Source organism: Macaca fascicularis, chromosome 4 (assembly GCF_037993035.2).
Source record: "Macaca fascicularis isolate 582-1 chromosome 4, T2T-MFA8v1.1".
Lineage (NCBI taxonomy): Eukaryota > Metazoa > Chordata > Mammalia > Primates > Cercopithecidae > Macaca > Macaca fascicularis.
In genome coordinates, this window is record NC_088378.1 from 18,660,219 (window position 1) to 18,681,823 (window position 21,605).

A 21,605-nucleotide genomic window follows, 5' to 3' on the forward strand; every position below is an offset into this window, starting at 1 on the left:
GAGATAACCAACTCAAAGTTGTCATAAACAGAAATGACATGTGGTCACCCTCAAACTGTTATTAATCAGAAATTAGCTGATACTATAGTGGATAAGACTTGGTATGATATAAATGATTAAATCTCAGGAAAACAATGTACTCATCCTTTCTTCATCTGCATTAGACATAGTGAAATTCTGCCACAAGAGTTTTGTTAGGAGTAACTGAAAACTGAAAGGTAATTTTAAAGGGCTTAGCAAAGTCTTCACAGTAACAAAAATAATAAGGATGTACGTATCAGCTAACAAGATAATTGTAGAGATAATTGGAAAATGTACTTCCCTGGGTGCAATGCTTATACCAAGAGATAAAATAATGTTAGTAAGATTTCATCAATATCTATAAAATACACATTAATGAATGGATTCATGCTGCATCTATGTATTAGCACACATTTGTATTAGGATTAAATTATAAGATAGACTTGTATAAATAATGAAGAACAGGAAAGCATTTTTCATTTAAATTTGAGATGATACATTACTGAAGAGTTTTACTCTTATGCTAAAAACATATATTCCTAAAACCTTAAATAGAGGAGGTAAACAAATACAAAAGCTCAACAACAACAACAAATGCTGAATTAAAGGAGTTTGAGAGACATACAAACAAAGGCATTTTGGTTCTGTACAACTGATATGCCTGGTACTGACAGACACTAAAAATATAATATCCTGACAACACCCTTTTGCTTGGTATAGATATATTGTTATCTATATTACACACACACACACACACACACACACACACACACACACACACACACATATATATTCTGAGATAGAGTCTCGATCTATCACCCAGGCTGGAGTGCAGTGGCACTGTCTCAGCTCACTGCAAACTCCACTTCCCAGGTTCAAGCGATTCTCCTGCCTCAGCCTCTCAAGTAGCTGGGATTACAGGTACCCACCACCACACTCAGCTAATTTTTGTGCTTTTAGTAGAGGTGGGGTTTCACCATGTTGGCCAGGCTGGTTAACTCCCGACTTCAAGTAATCTGCCTGCCTCGGCCTCCCAAAGTGCTGATATTACAGGCATGAGCCACTGTTCCTGGCCTATATTCAACATATTGATTAGCTGAATTAATGAGTTGCCTTGCTACTATTTAGTTGTATTTTTAAAGACAAAACAAAACATAGAGCAACAAATAATCCGACAAATTTAATTTAATTTATAATTTCCCCTTTCTTCCCTCCATCTTCCCATCCTCCATCTTTGGTCCTACTTTTATTTTATTTTATCTTATCTTTGCTCTACCTCATTACACAAGGGATTTTTAACTGATCTTAGTATTAATTTATGGTAAACAATAACTCAAACCTGACACTTTGAGAATATATATACAGTTTTATTTATACAGATTATTTTAAAAATCACACTTTAAAAAATTGTTGCTCATATTTCATGTACAACTGAGCATATTCTAAGACGCTGAGCTCTAAATGGGTGATTGTTGAATATGTGGCTGGGCAAAACTCCATGCCCTCTGCAGTTTGGTGAACTATTGTTTTGCTCTGTTGATTGTGGCTGACCCTGTGGTCCCTGCAAAGCTCTGAAGTGGTCAACAGTGGCTGGCTGGCCGGCCATTGATATTGGCCCAGTGGTTTGATGTGGGTGATCCAAATCAGATCACATTCACCAGAATCCTCCCCTTGTGCCTCCCTTGCATACTTGTGTGTACAGGAAAGGATCTCCTGATGCATTGCCTGAAACAGCATGACAGAGAACAGGCTTTCAGATAATGTCTGTCTTATCTACTGTCTGCTCCTTTGGCTGTAGATAGAAAAATCGGAAACTGGAAGAAGATTACCAGTATCAAATTCTTCATAAATGTTCAAGTAGATTTGAATATTTTTTTTTCCTCAAAAGTTGACACAAAAAGGGATAGTGATGCAACAACCTGAAATAAAGAAAGGAATCAGACCAGTTGCAGTGACTCACGCCTGTAATCCCAGCACTTTGGGAGGCTGGGGTGGGCAGATCAGTTGAGGTCAGGAGTTCAAGGCCAGCTTTGCCAACATGATGAAGTTCTGACTCTACTAAAAATACAAAAATTAGCCGGGTGTGGTGGTGGGCACCTGTAATCCCAGCTACTCGGGAGGCTGAGGCAGAGAATTGCTTGAACCTGGGAGGCAGAGGGTGCAGTGAGCCAAGATTGCACCACTGCACTCGGCCTGTGCAACAGGGCAAGACTCCATCTCAAGAAAAAAAAAAAATTAGCCAGGCGTGGTGATACATGCCTGTAATCCCAGCTATCTTGGGAGGCTGAGACACCAGAATCTCTTGAACCTTGGAGGCGGAGGTTGCGGTGAGCCGAGATCAGGCCACTGCACTCCAGCCTGGGCAACAGAGTGAGACTCTGTCTTAAAAAAAAAAAAGAGAAGTAAATCAAGTCATAAGAATATTGTTATTTCCTGATCTTAAAACAAAAAGTCTACACTATCTGGATTTGATTCAAGTTTCATTTTATTTTCCACATGTTTCTGCAATATTGAATTTACCTTAAGCATACTCATATCTTATGTTTATATTTCTACTGGCTTTCCAACTGGCTAATGAGTCACACATTTTATGATAAAAATTTCTCTAGAGTTCGAAAGGGACATGAGAGCATATTACTGTATTCAAATCTATTTGAGTTTCTTTTAATAACCAGGTTTATTCCCTCCTTTTAAATCATCCTTATTCCCAAATGGAATTTTGCTAGAAACAGAGTCTAATCATTTCTAATTCCCTTAAGAACTGAAAAGCTGAAGCAATATGGAAGGTTTTAGATACAACTCTATTATTTCTATAATAAGCATAATTTTACCAGCTTGTTTAACAAGACTGTTATTGAAGAGCTATTGAGTCATTGGATTATGAATTACTGAAAATTTCATAACAGTTGGCATATTAACAGATAAATGAAATGCTGAATTTATGGGACATTTTCTAGTAGAAAGTTAAAATTAAAAAACATTGTTAATTATAAAACAACTTGCACTTGTATCCTTTCATTATTAGTAACGATTTTTTGATAAAAATTGCTATAAATAGAAAATTACTTATTCTAGCATAGGCTTTTATTGGAGAGAGTCATCTTAGCCATTTGAAAAATAATTAGCTACTTATATAATCAATGGTATAAAAGAAACAAAAATGTAATTTTTCTAGATATAAATCTGTTGTCCTTTGAATGTTTTATATATGCAAATATTTTTAAACAAAATATATAACTACATGTTTGAACACAAGATATTAATTTTGTTTTATAAAAGTTTAGACATATTGTTAATTAAAAAGTGATAAATGTAAAAGATTTGAGTCTGAATTTTATGTTTTCACAATCACAATGTTATTGGTTAGGTTTACCAAATTATTAAACTATATTAACTATGTTACTACAAAGTGCCTAGGAACTGAAATTTAGAAAACTGTACGGTATGAACATGTTCTAGCATAAAACAAAACATGTGGTGATGAATGAAGACTCTAAAATATGTCCAATATGGACAATGTTAATTCTAATTTGCCAATTTTATATCTTTCCAGTTTTTGCCCTTAACTAGTCTGAAAAAAATATACCAACATATTAGCTGTCTAATTTTCAAATTATTTTATTGTTCACTCTAAAATTTCCCACAAGTTACTCATTTCCTTAGATTACCAAAATTAATTGACCTGGAAGTGAGAAGATAACTTAACATTTTAATGAGGCTGATAATACCACTGAGCTCAGAGCCTACACCTTTGACTTTAAAAGTATAATTTTAGGTGAGTTTAAGGATAAAGAAGTAATGAATTACGGAAGATTGACAGTGGGAATTGAATGGAAGAGACAGTAGATATTTTGAAGGTGTATTCTACAAGACTGGGAAACCAACTGGATAAAAGGAGTAAAGAATTAGCAAACTGGGTGACAGCTTCTCAGCTCCCTAACACACAAAAGCTCTGGTAATCATAACAAACACTTAAAACATAGTTTACCATGTGCTATACATATATTAACTCATTTAATGTTCAAAACAATCTTGGACAGTAACTTTTATTACCATCCCATTATAAAGATGAAAAAAAGAAGGCAATATAGATGTTAATTTTTTGGCCCAAAACCACCAAGCTAGTAAATGGCAGAGCTGAGCTTTAAACCTTGGAAGTTTTATTTGGGTTTGTGGTCTTTAACATTATGTAATAATGCTATATTACCTTTCTATATTCCTTTTTCCCAACAAAATAAGCTGTGTGCTTGGATAATTGGGGAATTTTTTTCAGTTATTTAATGTTTATACTACTTTGTATCTATGCTAGAAGACCAGGAGAGTAATAGGTTGAATTTGAATGCATTCCTGTGTATCCACGCTGAAGGAAACCTAGCACATTCTGGACCTTTCTGGACTGGAAATTTCAGATGAGCCCGAAGTGTCAAGTTATTTCAGAAGGCTCACATAGGTCCTTAGAGATGTGCACATTGCAATCACTTTGCTGGAAGTTTCCCTCACAATGAACAGTACTGTAAGAAGTTCTGCTAAGACCTTGCTCAAGAATCCTGAACCAATTATCCCTTCTGATCTCAGGTTTCTTATATAAAATGATCCATTTGTTATCCACGAGAGTTAATGGCCCTTCAATATCTGATACGATCATAAGATTAAGAGCTTGGCTTTTGGAATCCAGAAGATTTAACTAGTTCTTAGTTACAATAAAGTGGCGAAGAGTGCACATTCTGGAGCCAGATTGCTTGAGTTCAAACTCCAGCCTCACTACTAGTTACTGATGACCTTGGGAAAATTCAGTTCACTTTGTGTAACTCACTTTTCTCATTTGTAAAATGTGTAACATATTAGAATTATCTCACAACTTGTTATAAGAATTGAGATAATATATGCACACAATTTTAAATGGTATCTGGCTTTTGGTACATCCTTGATGAATATTATCCACTCTAGTACTGTGGGAGCTTGAGCCAGGTGCTTACCCTTTAAAGCCTCAACTTCATCACCCATGACATGATCATGGTAATAACTGCTGCCTTGTAGACTTGTTGCGAGGCTTATAAGAGATGGTGAATGGAAAGTGTTTTGTACAGAGACTGGCATAAATCCAGTGTCACCCTCCTGTATTTCTACTTTGCACTCTTGGATGGGATTGCCCTGGTGTCTATTGACAGCTGCAGATTCAGAAGAGCATGTCTACTGTTACGTGATTGTGTTATTTTGATAAGAAATGGGCATTAGAAATGATACAGAGAGATGGGGAGGGCTAAGTTAGGCCATTTGGGTAAGATTTGGAAAAGGTTGGAGCCACAAGAAACAGCCCCACTTTCTGGAACAGGTCTGTAAATGGGGCTTGCTGTGCTGCACAGGGACATGCATGCTGGACAGAAGAATCAGTGATAATTGAAAGTCCTGAGATTGGTGCAAGCAGTATTCCTGCGGGAGTGGTCCTGAGGCCAATCTGGCTGACACCAGTGATCTCCAGGTGACTTTGTCTTTTGTTTCTCTATGAATATTTGGAAATCTTAGCTTTGGCATGGGTATGGCTGCTGGCTGTGTTTCAGATATATTTTAAAATTTGAATATAGCTGTCAACAAAAGGGGGTACATATGAGTGGGAAGGGAGCAGAGGAACATGTCATGTAACCTACATAGTCAATATTACCAGCATAGGAAGGCGGATAAATCTGGGCAAATTTCTCTTAATACTAAAGTATTTTGCCTTATATAAGCACATGTGGATAAGTATAAATTTCAGTAGAAAATTGTATTTTCAAACATATTAAACATGTTAATTTACTGAATTCTTATAATATATGTAAACCAGGGATTATGATCCTAATTTTACAGGTGAGGATAGGGAAACCTAGGCTCAGAGAGATTGAGAAACAAACCCAAAACCTAATAGTAAATAGTAAATAAAATAACTTGGATTTGAAGCCCGATCTATTCTACACTATGTGTGTGTATCTGTGTGTGCACACATGTGTGTGCAAGAGAGACTTGTGGGTAGCAGATAAAAATCTCTCTAAGACTCAGAAATATAAGAAATACAGCAATTTTGTATACATAAATTCAATCTCTATTTTTAACGTACATTTCACTCAGTGGCAGAAATATATTTTTAGTTGGTTTGTACCCCTTTTCTTAGCCTGCATCTAAGTTCCAGGAAGCTTGCATTGGAATACCACCAGAGAGGGACACTTCATCCTCAATACTGTATATCCCTAAATATATTCATGTAAACAACTCTTGTTTTTATGGAGATCATATTATTTATTCTCTCAAGCAGACACTTTCCAGAATAGAAGGAGATACTGGAAAACACTATGCCAAGACAGCGAATACAAGGCATGACTACCTCAGGCAACCCAGATGTGTGGTCCCTGTGCATATTTCTTTCTGCTGGGTCTCTTCTGGTCTGGCAACCCTCTTCAATAATTTTGTACCTAGCCCAGGTCCACAAGGAAGTATGTATAAAGGGAGCACATGTTGCCAAGAGTCAGTCTACAGAGGCAATGCAAAGCATAACACGGCTGCAGCTGTGTGCCACAAGGACGGAAACCCAGTGCCTTGACTCTGTGTGCTATGTGTCCTTATTCAGCCTTTGTGTCCTGTGTTGCCTGAATTGGGACTACATCAAGCTCTGGGAGTCTCTGTGAATCTGTCCATGTCTCTGTCTGTTTCAGTCCACAGGAATGTCTTCATTTGCTTGGGTCTCGCTATCTTTCCCAGGCTGTCTACGGGGACTCTGTTCTCAGAGTCCATAAATCTATTGTGGGCTCATCCACACAGTAATAAAGGAGGTGAAAAGATGCAACAAATAAACTCAAACCCCTCTGGCTTTTGTCTTGGTTACCTCCTGCTCCAATCGAGTATTTGGTGGGCACCTTTTCAGTTACACTGTGATTCATGGCCCAGGCTCTTTCCATATTGTGGCTCCTGCATCTTCTAAGGTCTCTTCTAGAAAAGAGACAGAGAATGGAGTTTATAGAAACTAATCCTAAAAGTGGTGTACATCACTTCTACCCACTTAAACTGAAAGAGAACTGAGTAATGTCAGCTAGCATGGATCAAGGCTTAAGAGGGAAAACCGGGATTTTTGTAAGCACTGGCATTCTTGAACAGGCAGCACCTCCCTGTGTCAATCTTTTTTGTGGCTTTCCTCTTCTCTGCCATCAGGCTGATTTGGGAAAGGAGGCTGGGGCTAGGCATACATGCTTTTCTTAATCATCTTCTCTCAAATACTCTGTCTATACTAAGATTCCTCTGAGTTGATTTCTTTTTCCTAAGAGTTTTATGCTTTTGAAAATAAGGCCAGAATCATACTCATTTTTACTTTGTTTTCCACTCTGTCACATTACTCTTCTGAGTTATATGTTGGGCTGTTTGGGGGCTGTGTCAGTGTGTGTGTATGTGTGTGTGTGTGTGTGTGTCTGTGTGTGAGATGCAGGTACAGTGGGGCAAAAGAATAAAGTCAGAGAGTAACAGGAAAAATTGTTAATATTCTCAAAGCATTATCTCAGGATGTAACTATGTAGCTATGGCTCAACTACTGTGAACTGGCCCATTTCCACACAGCAAATATAAATGCAACATTATTTCTCTCTTCAAGGCTGTATCACTTGTGTGTTCAGGTATTCTAAAGGCCGGAGGATCTAGAGGGTGGCTCATGCTATACTGATACACTGGCAGAAACAGGAGAAACTGGCCACAGACAAGCCATGTTTGATATATTAAAACTAGGCAAATCCCCCAATTTAATCAACAAGTTTTAGCAATTCAACTTCTCCAATATAAATAATCCATTACATTTTTATATATGATGGCAGCAATTAAAATTTTCTAATACAGTAAAAATCAATTTCTCATTGAAGGTAAAAATGACTACTAATATCTACGCTGAGTTTTGCTCAAGTATAGCATAATGTAGGTTTAGAGATGAATCATCAGTACTCTCTGAGGGTGGCATCACTTAGGAAGGCAGGTGCCAGGTGAGAATAGAGGGCCCCCACTAGGAGACTCCATAACCACAAAAAAAGGCAAAAGGGTGGTGGATCTGAGTCACAGACAGTGGGCACAGAACATGTCTTGACTCAGAGTTCTTGGGCTGTGCATGCACCAAGATGGGGGCTGAGGTTATAAACAAGAATATTTTTTTGACCTTGTACCACATTGAGGCTCAGGAGTCTATGAGCCCTCCAGGATACCGTGGATACCTAGGATTCGTCATCTTCTGAAGAATTTCTACGGAATACTGCAATCAAGCATATTGGAAGCCACCAAGCAGAGCATCTGACTCATACTTCATACATTCCAGACTGAAACATCCATGACTGCCTAAAGCCTGTGTTTTCCTTTAGATAGTGTTCACTGCCCTGAGTCCTCCAGCCCTCTGGTCTCCTTCTACTACTGGGTAGACTCATATGTCCAGCATTTCTGAGCTGCCTCACACAAGCTGAGCCACAGAGCCATGCAGCACTGGGCTTCTGCAGCCTGATCTCCAACACTGCAAACCTTGCCAGCTAAGACCCCCTCTGCCCTGAAGTCTCATCACTTTCAGAGATACTGATATCCTAGTACCTATCGCCACTATTGGTTCAATGGTAAAATCTGTTCTTGCCATTTTAAACCTCAGCCTTTATCCTGGTGCATGCACAGCCCGAGAATTCTCGGTCAATAAGTGTTCTGTGTCCAGTGCCTCTGATCTAGGTTTACCACGCTTTTGCCTTTCATGTAGTCATGGAGTCTCCTAGTGGGGACCCTATGTTTTTACCTTGCCCTTGAATTTCTTTAAATAAAATTAAATTTACTAGTAAGCTCTGGGATACATATGTAGGATATGCAGGTTTGTTACACAGGTAAACGTGTGCCATGGTGGTTTGCTGCACCTATCAACACATCACCTAGATAGTAAGCCCCACATGCATTAGCTATTTATCCTGATGCTCTTCTCTCTGTTCCACCCCACTGACAGACGCCATTGTAGGTTGTTCCCCTCCCTCTATCCATGTCTTCTCATTGTTTAGCTCCCACTTATAAGTGAGAACATGCAGTGTTTGGTTTTCTCTTCCTGTGCTAGTTTGCTGAGAATAATGGCAGGCTACTTTTTAAAAAAGGAAGAAAGAAAGAAAGAAAAAAAAATAACTGGCCAAACAGATAGGCTCCTAGTGCCTCTTGTAAAGCACCAGTAGAATCGTAGAAACAAATATTTGTTTTGAAGTTCTGAATAATTTCACACAATGAAATGTGGCTGTATTTTTTTATCTTTAAGTTCTAGGGTACAGGTGCACAATGTGCAGTTTTGATACATAGGTATACATGTGCCATGTTGGTTTGCTGCACCCATCAACTCGTCACTTACATTAGGTATTTCTTCTAATGCTATCCCTCCCACAGTCCCCCACCCCACGACAGGCCCTGGTGTGTGATGTTCCCCACCCCGTGTTTAAGTGATCTCATTGTTCAATTCCACCTATGAGTGAGAACATGCAATGTTTGCTTTTCTGTCTTTGTGATAGTTTGCTGAGAATGATGGTTTCCAGCTTCATCCATGTCCCTGCAAAGTACATGAACTCATCCATTTTTTTATGGCCACATATTATTCCATGGTGTGTATGTGCCACATTTTCTTAATCCAGTCTATCACTGATGGACATTTTGGTTGGTTCCAGGTCTTTGCTATTGTGAATAGTGCCACAATAAACACATGTGTGCATGTGTCTTTATAGTAGCATGATTTATAATCCTTTGGGTATATAACCAGTAATGAGATTGCTGGGTCAAATGGTATTTCTTGTTCTAGATCCTTGAGGAATTGCCACACTGTCTTCCACAATGGTTGAACTAATTTACACTCCCACCAACAGTGTAAAAGTGTTCCTATTTCTCCACATCCTCTTCAGCATCTGTTGTTTCCTCACTTTTTAATGTTTGCCATTCAAATTGACTTGAGATGGTATCTCATTGTGGTTTTGGTTTGCATTTCTATGATGACCAGTGATGATGAGCATTTTTTCATGTGTCTCTTGGCTGCATAAATGTCTTCTTTTGGGAAGTGTCTGCCCACTTTTTGATGCAGTGGTCTGTTTTTTCTTGTAAATTTGTTTGAAATCTTTGTGGATCTGGATAATTAGCCCTTTGTCAGATAGGTAGATTGCAAAAATTTTCTCCCATTCTGGAGGTTGTCTGCTCAATCTGATGGTAGTTTCTTTGGCTGTGCAGAAGCTCTTTAGTTTAATTAGATCCCATTTGGCTATTTTGGCTTTTGTTGCCATTGCTTTTGGTGTTTTAGTCATGAAGCCCTTGCCTATGCCTATGTCCTGAAGGGTACCACCTAGGTTTTCTTCTAGGGTTTTTATGGTTTTAGGTCTAACATTTAAGTATTTAATCCATCTTGAATTAATTTGTGTATAAGGTGTAAGGAAAGGATCTATTTTCAGCATTCTACATATGGCTAGCCAGTTTTCCCAGAACCATTTATTAAATAGGGAATCCTTCGCATTTCTTGTTTTTGTCAAGTTTGTTGAAGATCAGATGGTTGTAGATGTGTGTTATTTCTGAGGGCTCTGTTCTGTTCCATTGGTCTATATCTCTGTTTTGGTACCAGTACCATGCTGTTTTGGTTACTGTAGTCTTGTAGTATAGTTTGAAGTCAGGTAGCATGATGCCTCCAGCTTTTTCTTTTTGCTTAGGATTTTCTTGGCAATGTAAGCTGTTTTTTGGTTCCATATGAATTTAAAGTAGTATTTTCCAATTCTGTGAAGAAAGTTATTGGTAGCTTGATGGGGATGGTGTTGGATGTATACGTTACCTTGGGCAGTATGGTCATTTTCATGGTGCTGATTCTTCCTATCCATGAGCATGGAATGTTCTTCCATTTTTTTGTGTCCTCTTTTATTTCATTGAGCAGTGGTTTGTAGTTCTCCTTGAAGAGGTCCTTCACATCACTCACAAGTTGGATTCTTAGGTATTTTATTCTCTTTGTAGTAATTGTGAATGGGAGTTCATTCATGATTTGGCTTTCTGTTTGTTTGCTTTTGGTGTATAGGAATGCTTGTGATTTTTGAACATTGATTTTGTACCCATGACTTTGCTGAAGTTGCTTATCAGCTTAAGGAGATTTTGGGCTGAGATGATGGGGTTTTCTGTATATACAATCATGTCATCTGCAAAGAGGGACAATTTGACTTCCTCTTTTCCTAATCGAATACCCTTTATTTCTTTCTCTTGCCTGATTTCTCTGGCCAGAACTTCCAACACTATTTTGAATAGGAGTGGTGAGAGAGGGCATCCTTGTCTTGTGCTGGTTTTCAAAGGGAATGCTTCCAGTTTTTGCCCATTCAGTATGATATTGGCTGTGGGTTTGTCACAAATAACTCTTATTATTTTGAGACACATTCCATCAATACCTAGTTTATTGTGAGTTTTTAGCATGAAGGGCTGTTGAATTTTGTCGAAGGCCTTTTCTGCATCTGTTGAGATAATCATGTGCTTTTTGTCATTGGTTCTGTTTACGTGATGGATTACATTTATTGATTTGCGTATGTTGAACCAGCCTTGCATCTCAGGGATGAAGCTGATTTGATCATGGTGGATAAGCTTTTTGGTGTGCTGCTGGATTCAGTTTGAAAGTATTTTATTGAGGATTTTCACATTGATGTTTATCAGGGATATTGGTCTAAAATTCTCTTTTTTTGTTGTGTCTCTGCCAGGCTTTGGTATCAAGATGATGTTGGCCTCATAAAATGAGTTAGGGAGGATTCCCTCTTTTTCTATTGATTGAAGTAGTTTCAGAAGGAATGGCACCAACTCCGTTTTGTACCCTGGTAGAATTTGGCTGTGAATCCGTCTGGTCCTGGACTTTTTTTGGTTGGTAGGCTATTAATTATTGCCTCAATTTCTGAGCCTCTTATTGGTCTATTCAGGGATTCAACTTCTTCCTGGTTTAGTCTTGGGAGGGTGTATGTGTCCAGAAATTTTTCCATTTCTTCTAGATTTTCTAGTTTATTTGCGTAGAGGTGTTTATTGTGTTCTCCTATGGTAGTTTTTATTTCTGTGGGATTGGTGGTGATATCCCCTTTATCATTTTTTATTGTATCTATTTGATTCTTCTCTCTTTTCTTCTTTATTAGTCTTGCTAGCAGTCTATCAATTTTTTTGACCTTTTGAAAAAAACAGCTCCTGGATTCACTGGTTTTTGAAATTTTTGGGGGGTCTCTATCTCTTTCAGTTCTGCTCTGATCTTAGTTATTTCTTGCCTTCTGCTAGCTTTTGGATTTGTTTGCTCTTGCTTCTCTAGTTCTTTTAATTGTGATGTTAGGGCATCAATTTTAGATCTTTCCTGCTTTCTCTTGCAGGCATTTAGTGCTATAAATTTCCCTCTACACACTGCTTTAAATGTGTACCAGAGATTCTAGTATGTTGTGTCTTTGTTCTCATTGGTTTAGAACAACATCTTTATTTCTGCCTTCATTTTGTTATTTACCCAGTAGTCATTCAGGAGCAGGTTGTTCAGTTTCCATGTAGTTGAGCAGTTTTGAGTGAGTTTCTTAATCCTGAGTTCTAATTTGATGGCATTGTGGTCTGAGAGACAGTTTGTTGTGATTTCTGTTCTTTTACATTTGCTGAGGTGTGCTTTACTTCCAATTATGTGGTCAATTTTGGAATAAGTGCAATGTGGTGCTGAGAAGAATGTATATTCTGTTGATTTGGGGTGGAGAGTTCTGTAGAGGTCTATTAGGTCTGCTTGTTGCAGAACTGAGTTCAGGTGCTGGATATCCTTGTTAACCTTCTGTCTCACTGATCTGTCTAATATTGACAGTGGTGTGTTAAAGTATCCCATTATTACTTGTGGGAGTCTAAGTTTCTTTGTAGGTCTCTAAGGACTTGCTTTATGAGTCTTGGCGCTCATTTATTGGGTGCATATATATTTAGGATAATTAGCTCTTCTTGTTGAATTGATCCCTTTACCATTATGTAATGGCCTTCTTTGTCTCTTTTGATCTTCGTTGGTTTAAAGTCTGTTTTATCAGAGACTAGGATTGCAACCCCTGCTTTTTTGTGCTTTCCATTTGCTTGGTAGATCTTCCTCCATCCATTTATTTTGAGCCTATGTGTGTCTCTGATCATGAGATGGGTCCCCTGAATACAGCACACTCATGGGTCTTGACTCTTTATCCAATTTGCCAGTCTGTGTCTTTTAATTGGAGCATTTAGTCCATTTACATTTAAGGTTAATATTGTTATGTGTGAATTTGATCCTGTCATTTTGATGTTTGCTGATTATTTTGCCCATTAATTGATACAGTTTCTTCATAGCATCAATAGTCTTTCCAATTTGGCAGGTTTCTGCAGTGGCTGGTACTGGTTGTTTCTTTCCATGTTTAGTGCTTCCTTCAGGAGCTCTTGTAAGGCAGGCCTGGTGGTGACAAAATCTGTCAGCATTTGCTTGTCTGTAAAGGATTTTATGTCTCCTTCACTTATGAAGCTTAGTTTGGCTGGATATGAAATTACGGGTTTAAAATTCTTTTCTTTAAGAATGTTGAATATTGGCCCCCACTCTCTTCTGGCTTGTACGGTTTCTGCCAAAAGATCCGCTGCTAGTCTGATGGACTTCCTTTTGTGGGTAACCCGACCTTTCTTTCTCACTGCCCTTAATATTTTTTTCCTTCATTTCAATGTTGGTGAATCTGACGATTATTTGTCTTGGAGTTGCTCTTCTCAAGGCGACTCTTTGTGGTGTTCTCTGTATTTCCTGAACTTGAATGTTGCCCTGCCTTGCTAGGCTGGGGAAGTTCTCCTGGATAATATCCTGAAGAGTGTTTTCCAACTTGGTTCCATTCTCCCCATCACTTTCAGGTACATGTATCAAACATAAAGTTGGTCTTTTCACATGCTCCCATATTTCTTGGAGGCTTTGTTTGTTTCTTTTTACTTTTTTTTCTTTAACCTTGTTTTCTTCCTTCATTTCATTAATTTGATCTTAAATCACTGATACCCTTTCCTCCACTTGATTGAATCGGGTATTGAAGCTTGTGCATGCATCACGAAGTTCTTGTGCCATGGTTTTCAGCTCCATCAGGTCATTTAAGTTCTCTACAGTCTTTTTTCTAGTCGTTCATCTAACATTTTTTCAACGTTTTTAGCTTCCTTGTGATGAGTTTGAACGTGCTTCTTTAGCTCAAGGAAGTTTGTTATTACTGACCTTCTGAAGCCTACTTCTGTCAACTTGTGAAAGTCATTCTCCATCTAGATTTGTTCCACTGCTGGCAAGGAGCTGCGATCTTTTGGAGAAGAAGATGTGCTCTGGTTTTTAGAATTTTCAGGTTTTCTACTCTGGTTTCTCCCCATGTTTGTGGTTTTATCTACCTTTGGTCTTTGAGGTTGGTGATCTGTAAATAGGGTTTTGGTGTAGATGTCCTTTTTGTTGATGTTGTTGCTATTCCTTTCTGTTTGTTAGTTCTCCTACTAACAGTCAGTTGCCTCAGCTGCAGCTCTGTTGGAGTTTGCTGGGGGTCCACTCTAGGCCCTGTTTGCCTGGGTATCACCAGTAGAGGCTGCAGAACAGCAAACATTGCTGCCCGATCCTTCCTCTGGAAGCTTTGTCCCAGACGGGCACCCACCTATATGAGGTGTCAGTCAGCCTTTACTAGGAGATGCCTCCCCGTTAGGCTACATGGGGGTCAGGGATCCACTTGAGGTGGTAGCCTGTCCATTCTCAGAACTCAACTGCCATGCTGGGAGAATCACTGCTCTCTTCACAGCTATCAGACAGGGACATTTAAGTCTGCAGAAGCTGTTGGTGCCTTTTGTTCAGCAATGCCCTGCCCACAGAGGTGGAGTCTATAGAGGCAGTAGGCCATGCTGAGCTGTGGTGGGCTCTGCTCAGTTCGAGCTTCCCAGCTGCTTTGTTTACCTACTCAAGCCTCAGCAGTGATGGACATTCCCCCCTCCCCCAGCCAGACTTCCACCTCAGAGTTTGATCTCAGACTGCTGCGCTAGCTGTGAGCAAGGCTCCATGGGTGTGGGACCTGTGAGGCCAGGCACAGGAGAGAATCTCCTTGTCTGCCAGTTGCTAAGATCTTGGAGAAAGTGCAGTATTCAGGCAGGAGTGCCCCATTTTTTTCCAGGAACAGTCTGTCCCAGCTTCTCTTGGCTAGAAAAGGGAAATTCCCCAACCCCTTGCACTTCCTGGCTGAGGCAACACCCTGCCCTGCTTCAGTTTGCCCTCCATGGGCTGCACCCACCATCCAACCAGTCCCAATGAGATGAACCAGGTACCTTAGTTGGAAATGAGGAAATCACCCATCTTCTGCATTGATCACTCTGGGAGCTACTAACTGGAGCTGCTCCTATTCGGCCATCTTGGAATGGATCTCGTGGCTGTATTTTTTTAAACTAATTCGCTGGAAAGGAAGTTTATGATTCAGAAGTTCAGATGATTGTTAATAAAGTGTCTCAGTACTGAGGCTGTTGCAGTGGTGCTCCCTCACATCTCCAGAGAAGAACACACTCTTGGGAACAGCTCCTCTCACCAGTAATAATGCTTATAATCCTTTAATATCAGTCATGATGTAGAACACTCTTTGATCCTCCCCCTCTCCACTGCCCCACCGCTATTCTCAACCCTGCTCTTTTGGCCAGAGCTTGGGCATAAGGCTTCAAAGACCAGCCAACTGATTTTTGAAAATTTGATAGACAGAAACTGGAAAACATAAAAGCAGTTCTCTTTATATGTATGCCTATATAAAGGTAGATGTTTCAATTCATCGTTGGGGCAGACTGTTTTTGTTTATTTGCTTCTTTTGGAAAGACCATCTGGGTTGTTTCTTTAATTTCACAAATATGGTATTATGGAAAACTGTAGAAATATGAATGGTCATTTTTAGACAGAGCAGCGAAGAGTTCTCTTGAATAATTCAATTTTTATTTGTATAAATTTAAGTTGTACAAGCGTAATTTTGTTAGATATACTATAGAGTGGTAAAGTCTAGGCTTTTAATGTACTCATCACCCAAGTAATGTACGTTGTACCCACAAAGTAATTTCTCATCATCCACCCCTTTCCCACTCTCATCACCTTTTTCAGTCTCAAGTTTCTGTCTGTCCACACTTTATGCCCATGGGTACTTATTATTTAGCTCCCAGTTGTAAGTGACATGTCGTATTTGTCTTTCTATTTTGGAGTTAGTTCACTTAAGATAATTGCCTCCAATTCTATTCATGTTACTGTGAAAGAAACAATTTCATTGTTATGGCTAAATAGTATTCCATTGCACGCATATACCATATTTTCTTTATCCAATCATGTATCGACGGATATTTAGATTGATTCCATATCTGTGTTACTGTGAATAGTGCTGCAAGTTGTTATGTGTGTTGAGTTCAAGCTATGTTGCTTCTTGTGTTTTCCTCCTCTGGGTGGATTTGGATTATTCTCTGTATAGTAAAACATAGTTTGTACTTGTAAAATTGTATTTTGGCAGAGCAGTAGCTTATAGGAGATGGTGACTTAAGATGAAGAGAACTGCAAAAATAATTTTGACCTTGACAGTAAGAGGGGATTTAAAAAAGATGGTGAGCTGTTCTTTGTGTACCTCAGTTTAGATGATTTTCCTGATATCATATTGTGATATTAATGGTAAAACTCATGAAGTCTTGATTTGAGATTTAACATATTCAGCATCATACCTGCTTGCAAATTGCCCAGCAGTTTGAGGTTTATTCATTTTTTTTGTATGTCAAACGAAATCAAATACAGTAGTCCCCCTATCCACCCTTATCAGTGGTTTTTCGTTCTGTAGCTTCAGTTACCCAAGGTCAACCATGGTCCAAAAATATGAAATGGGAAAATTTCAGAAATAAACAATTAATAAGTTTTGACCTGTGTGTTGTTGTGAGTAGCAAGATGAAATCTCACTTTCTGCTCCATCCTTCCTGGGATGTGAATCATCCTTTTGTCCAGCATATCTACGCTGTAGAAGCCACCTGCCCTTAGTCACTTCCTAGCCATCTCCATGGATCAGATCCACATGGCCTCACAGCATTTGTGTTCAAGTAATCCTTATTTCACTTAAAAATGGCCCCGAAGTTCAAGAGTAGTGATGCTAGTGAGAGGTGACAACGTGCTAGCAGCCCTCACTCTTGGCACCTCCTCAGCCTTGGTGTCCACTCTGGTGGTGCTTGAAGAGCCCTTCAGCCTGCCACGGCACTGTGGGAGCCCCTCTCTGGGCTGGAGACCGGAGCTGCCTTCCTTTGCTTGCGGGGAGGTGTGGAGGGAGAGGTGTGGGTGGGAACTGGGGCTGCGTGCTGTGCTCGCGGGCCAGCGTGAGTTCCGGTGGGTGTGGGCACGGACTTGGCAGGTCTCACACATGGAGCGGCCAGCCGATACTGCCGACCCAGGGCAGTGAGGGGTTTAGCACCTGGGCCAGCGGCTGCGGAGGTTGTGCTGGGTCACCCCCCAGCACTGCTACCATGTCCAAGCCCCCCTCCACAGTGGGCTACCACGTGACCCGAGTCTCCCTGATGGGCGCCACGCCCTACTCCATGGCACCCTGTCCCATCAACCACCCAAGGGCTGAGGAGTGCAGGCGCAGCAGGGGACTGGCAGGCAGCTGCACCCGCGGCCTCGGTTCAGGATCCACTAGGTGAAGCCCGCTGAGCTCCTGAGTCCAGTGGGGACTTGGAGAACTTTTATGTCTTGCTAAGGGATTGTGAACACACCAATTAGCACTCTGTGTCTAGCTCAGGGTTTGTAAATACACCAACTGGTACTCTGTATCCAGCTAATCTAGTGGGGACTTGGAGAACTTTTCCATCTAGCACTCTGTGTCTAGCTCAAGGATTGTAAATACACCAATCAGCACTCTGTGTCTAGCTCAGGCTTTGTAACTACATGAATCAGCACTCTGTGTCTAGCTCAAGGTTTGTAAATACACCAGTTGGTACTCTGTATTTAGCTAACCTAGGGGGACTTGGAGAACTTTTCTGTCTAGCTAGAGGAGTTTAAATGCACCAATCAGAACTCTGTGTCTAGCCCAGGGATTATAAATGCACCAATCAGCACCCTGTCAAAATGGTCCAATCAGCAGGATGTGGGTGGGACCAGATAAGGGAATAAAAGCAGGCTGCCAGAGCCAGCCAACAGCAACCTGCTGGGGTCCCCTTCCACGCTGTGGAAGCTTTGTTCTCTCGCTCTTTGCCATAAATCTCGCTGCTGCTCACTCTTTGGGTTCATGCCACCTTTAAGAGCTGTAACACTCACCCTGAAGGTCTGCAGCTTCACTCCTGAAGCCACTGAAACCACACATCCACCGGGAAGAATGAACAACTCCAGACGTGCTGACTTTAAGAGCTGTAACACTCACCACGAAAGTCTGCAGCTTCACTCCTGACAGCGAGACCAGACACCCACCAGAAGAAAGAAGCTCCACGCACATCTGAATGTCTGAAGGAGGAAACTCTGGTCACACCATCTTTAAGAACTGTAACACTCACTGCGAGGGTCCGCGGCTTCATTCTTGAAGTCAGTGAGACCAAGAACCCACCAATTCTGGACACACTGGCATATTGTTATAATGGTTTGATGTTATTATTATTGTTAATCTCGTAGTGTGCCAAAATTATAAAACTTACCACTATGTGTTTAAAGGAGACAACAGTATGTATAGAGTCCAGTACTATCCACAGTTTCAAGCATCCTCTGGAGGTCTTCGAATAAATCCTCTGAGGATAAGGGGAGACTATGATAATACTAATAATTTTATTTTTAATCTGTTTCTCTAAGGCAGGATTTTTCAATTTTTACACGATTTGCATTTTAGGATCAGTAATTCTTTCTTGTGGGAATCTATCGTATGCATTGTAAGATGTTTAACAGTACCTTGACCTCTACCTATTAGATGTCAGTACTACTCCCTCTCCAAGTTGCGACAACCAAATATGTCTCCAGACATTATCAAATGTTGCTTGAGAGTCAAAATGGTTTCTGGCAGAGAACCAAAGTGGTCTAAAGTCACCATTTCATCTCTTTCATTCCTTTAATGCTTTCTAAATTATCATGAGGGATAGTAGTCTTACTATCTCTGGCACTGAATCTCTAATGTCACACATTTTAGTTTTTAAATATGTCAGCACCACACTTCTGATAGCAATTTCAGTATTAATCATTTATCACCATTATGCTGAGTAACAAATAGCACAGAAATGAAAAGTCACAGTTGCTTATAACACCTAAGTTTGTTGATCACTCATGTGTTAGCTGAGGCAGCTGTGAGTTGGCTGTTTGTCATGTGTCTTCTTCATGCCAAGATGAAGACTTTATTGGTAGTCATCATTTGGAACATGATCTTCTCAAAGAAAAAGAAAAAGCAGAAATAATCTTGTGATGGCTCATAAAGTTTCTGCTAGGATATAGAATACTTCAGATTATACCATGCCAATGCAAGTCATATGGTCAAGCCTGAAGTCAATTGCCTGGGAAAATTTATTCCCATGGGAATACGCTGAAGCTAAGACAGCAAATAATTGAGAACAATGATACAGTCTGCAATGATTAAAATAATTCTTTAGGGTTATAGGGCAAGGCTTTATCCCTCTGGGCAGGTGATTTCCCCTTCCTGAGCAGAAACAAGGGACTGAGGGTTCAAGACCTACAGTGGAGAAAGAGAGAAAACTTTTCTTTAATATGGGCAATTTAATGTTTGGATCTGGGCTCTGAGGCATACTACATTAATGTACATAAGCTTCCCTCTGCACCAAATAGATTAATTGGGAAATAAGCAGAGCTTCTTGGATAGGGAAATCATGACCAAATTTGGCCTGGGTACCCTGAGAGTGGTCTCATCAAACAGCAGTAATAAGTAACTTTCTCATACTGCATTCTCCATACCTTTGCATTCTCCATACCTTTGTATGGTACTATGGTATTACGTAGGCTATGCTGTGGCTGTGTTGATTCAGGGTAAAAGGTGGCAATTGTTTTCTATACAAGGCAAGATAGTAAATATTTTCATCTTTCTGGGTAACATGGTCTCTGGATCAAGTCTTCGATTTTGCCATTGTAGCATGAATGTAACCAGAATGCAAATGAATATGTGTGTCTATGTTCCAATAAAACTATGAAATTAGGTGGTTGGGCTAGAAGGCTATAGTTTGTCATTCCCTGGTTTAACATAAAAGCTTGTTTTGTGCTTCAGATAGAGTGATAAAAAACACTTGACTCTCACTCCAATGCATCATCCCCTCTCTAAGGTCAACAGAACTGCAGGAGTTGGCCAGTGAAGGTGCAATACAGTGGTCAGTCTAGGGAGGCTAAGGCAGGTTGAATGACACACTTAACCTCTGAGGACCTGCCAAGAGACACCACAGAGAGTGGAAAGCAAGCCCTGACACAGTGATATTATTTAGAATTTTTAAAATGCACTCCCTTTCTAGTGTATGTAATATACCACAATCCCTTTTGCAACGGAGTCTCACTCTGTCGCCCAGGCTAGAGTGTAGTGGCACAATCTTAGCTCACTGCAACCTCTGGCTCCCAGGTTGAAGTGATTCTCCTGTCTCAGCCTCCCATGTAGCTGGGATCACAGGTGTGCACCACCACACCTGGCACACACCAGTATACAAAATAATATACAAAATAATAATAAAAAATTATTTTTGTAATTTTTTAGTAGAGATGAGGTTTCACCGTGTTGATCAGGCTGGTCTTGAACTCCTGACCTCAGGTGATCCCCCTGCCTCAACCTCCCAAAGTGCTGGGATTACAGGTGTGAGCCACCTTGCCCATCCCAGTCATTTCTCTATGTAGCTCCATCAGAACATTTTAGTTCTGTTGGAACTATATAGAAAATATTTTCACATCTCCCTAAAGGTTTTACATTATATATGTATGTTAATCTAATTGGTATATTTTGTCTGGAATTATTAACAATCATCACCATGACCCATGTAATTAGCCAGACTACTCAGTTAAAAAATGATCCGCAAGTATTTACATTGCTGCTCCCATGTGCTTACATAATGCAAGAGACTGTAGGACAGTTCAAGGCAAAAGTCCCATATTTGACTGAGCCAGTTGGGAGTGAAGAAGAGGAGGTATCAAGTTGTTATATACGTTATTGGAGAAATTTCCATGATTTGGCTAGACCCCAGCTACCACTGTTATGAGGAAAAGGCTGCTCTGGCATTCCTGTCATGCTCAAGGTGGCACATTGTGGGAGGAGACTGAGCCTGGAGGAGTCAGAACTCAGTGATTCCTGCAGAAACAGACAGGGGCAGCAGCGGTTGACTTTGGCCTTGTCTTTTTCCCAGTTTGCTAAAGTCCTGCCTGTCAAAATGTCAATTCCCTTGGCATGGGAACTTGACTTTTTCCCCAAAAGACTAAATGTTCCTTCTCCTGACTAAGAGTCACTGTCTGGGTCAAGAATTTTGCTTTCGAGCTTCCCTGAGTCTAATGCATTCAACTGACCAGTGAATTAACTTTGGGAATATAACCAATTGCTAGGAAAGGGACTACTTGTTCCTAGATAATTGACTCTCTTCCTTATTTTGTTGTAAAGAAAAAAAAGATCAGTAAGATGAAGGGCTAT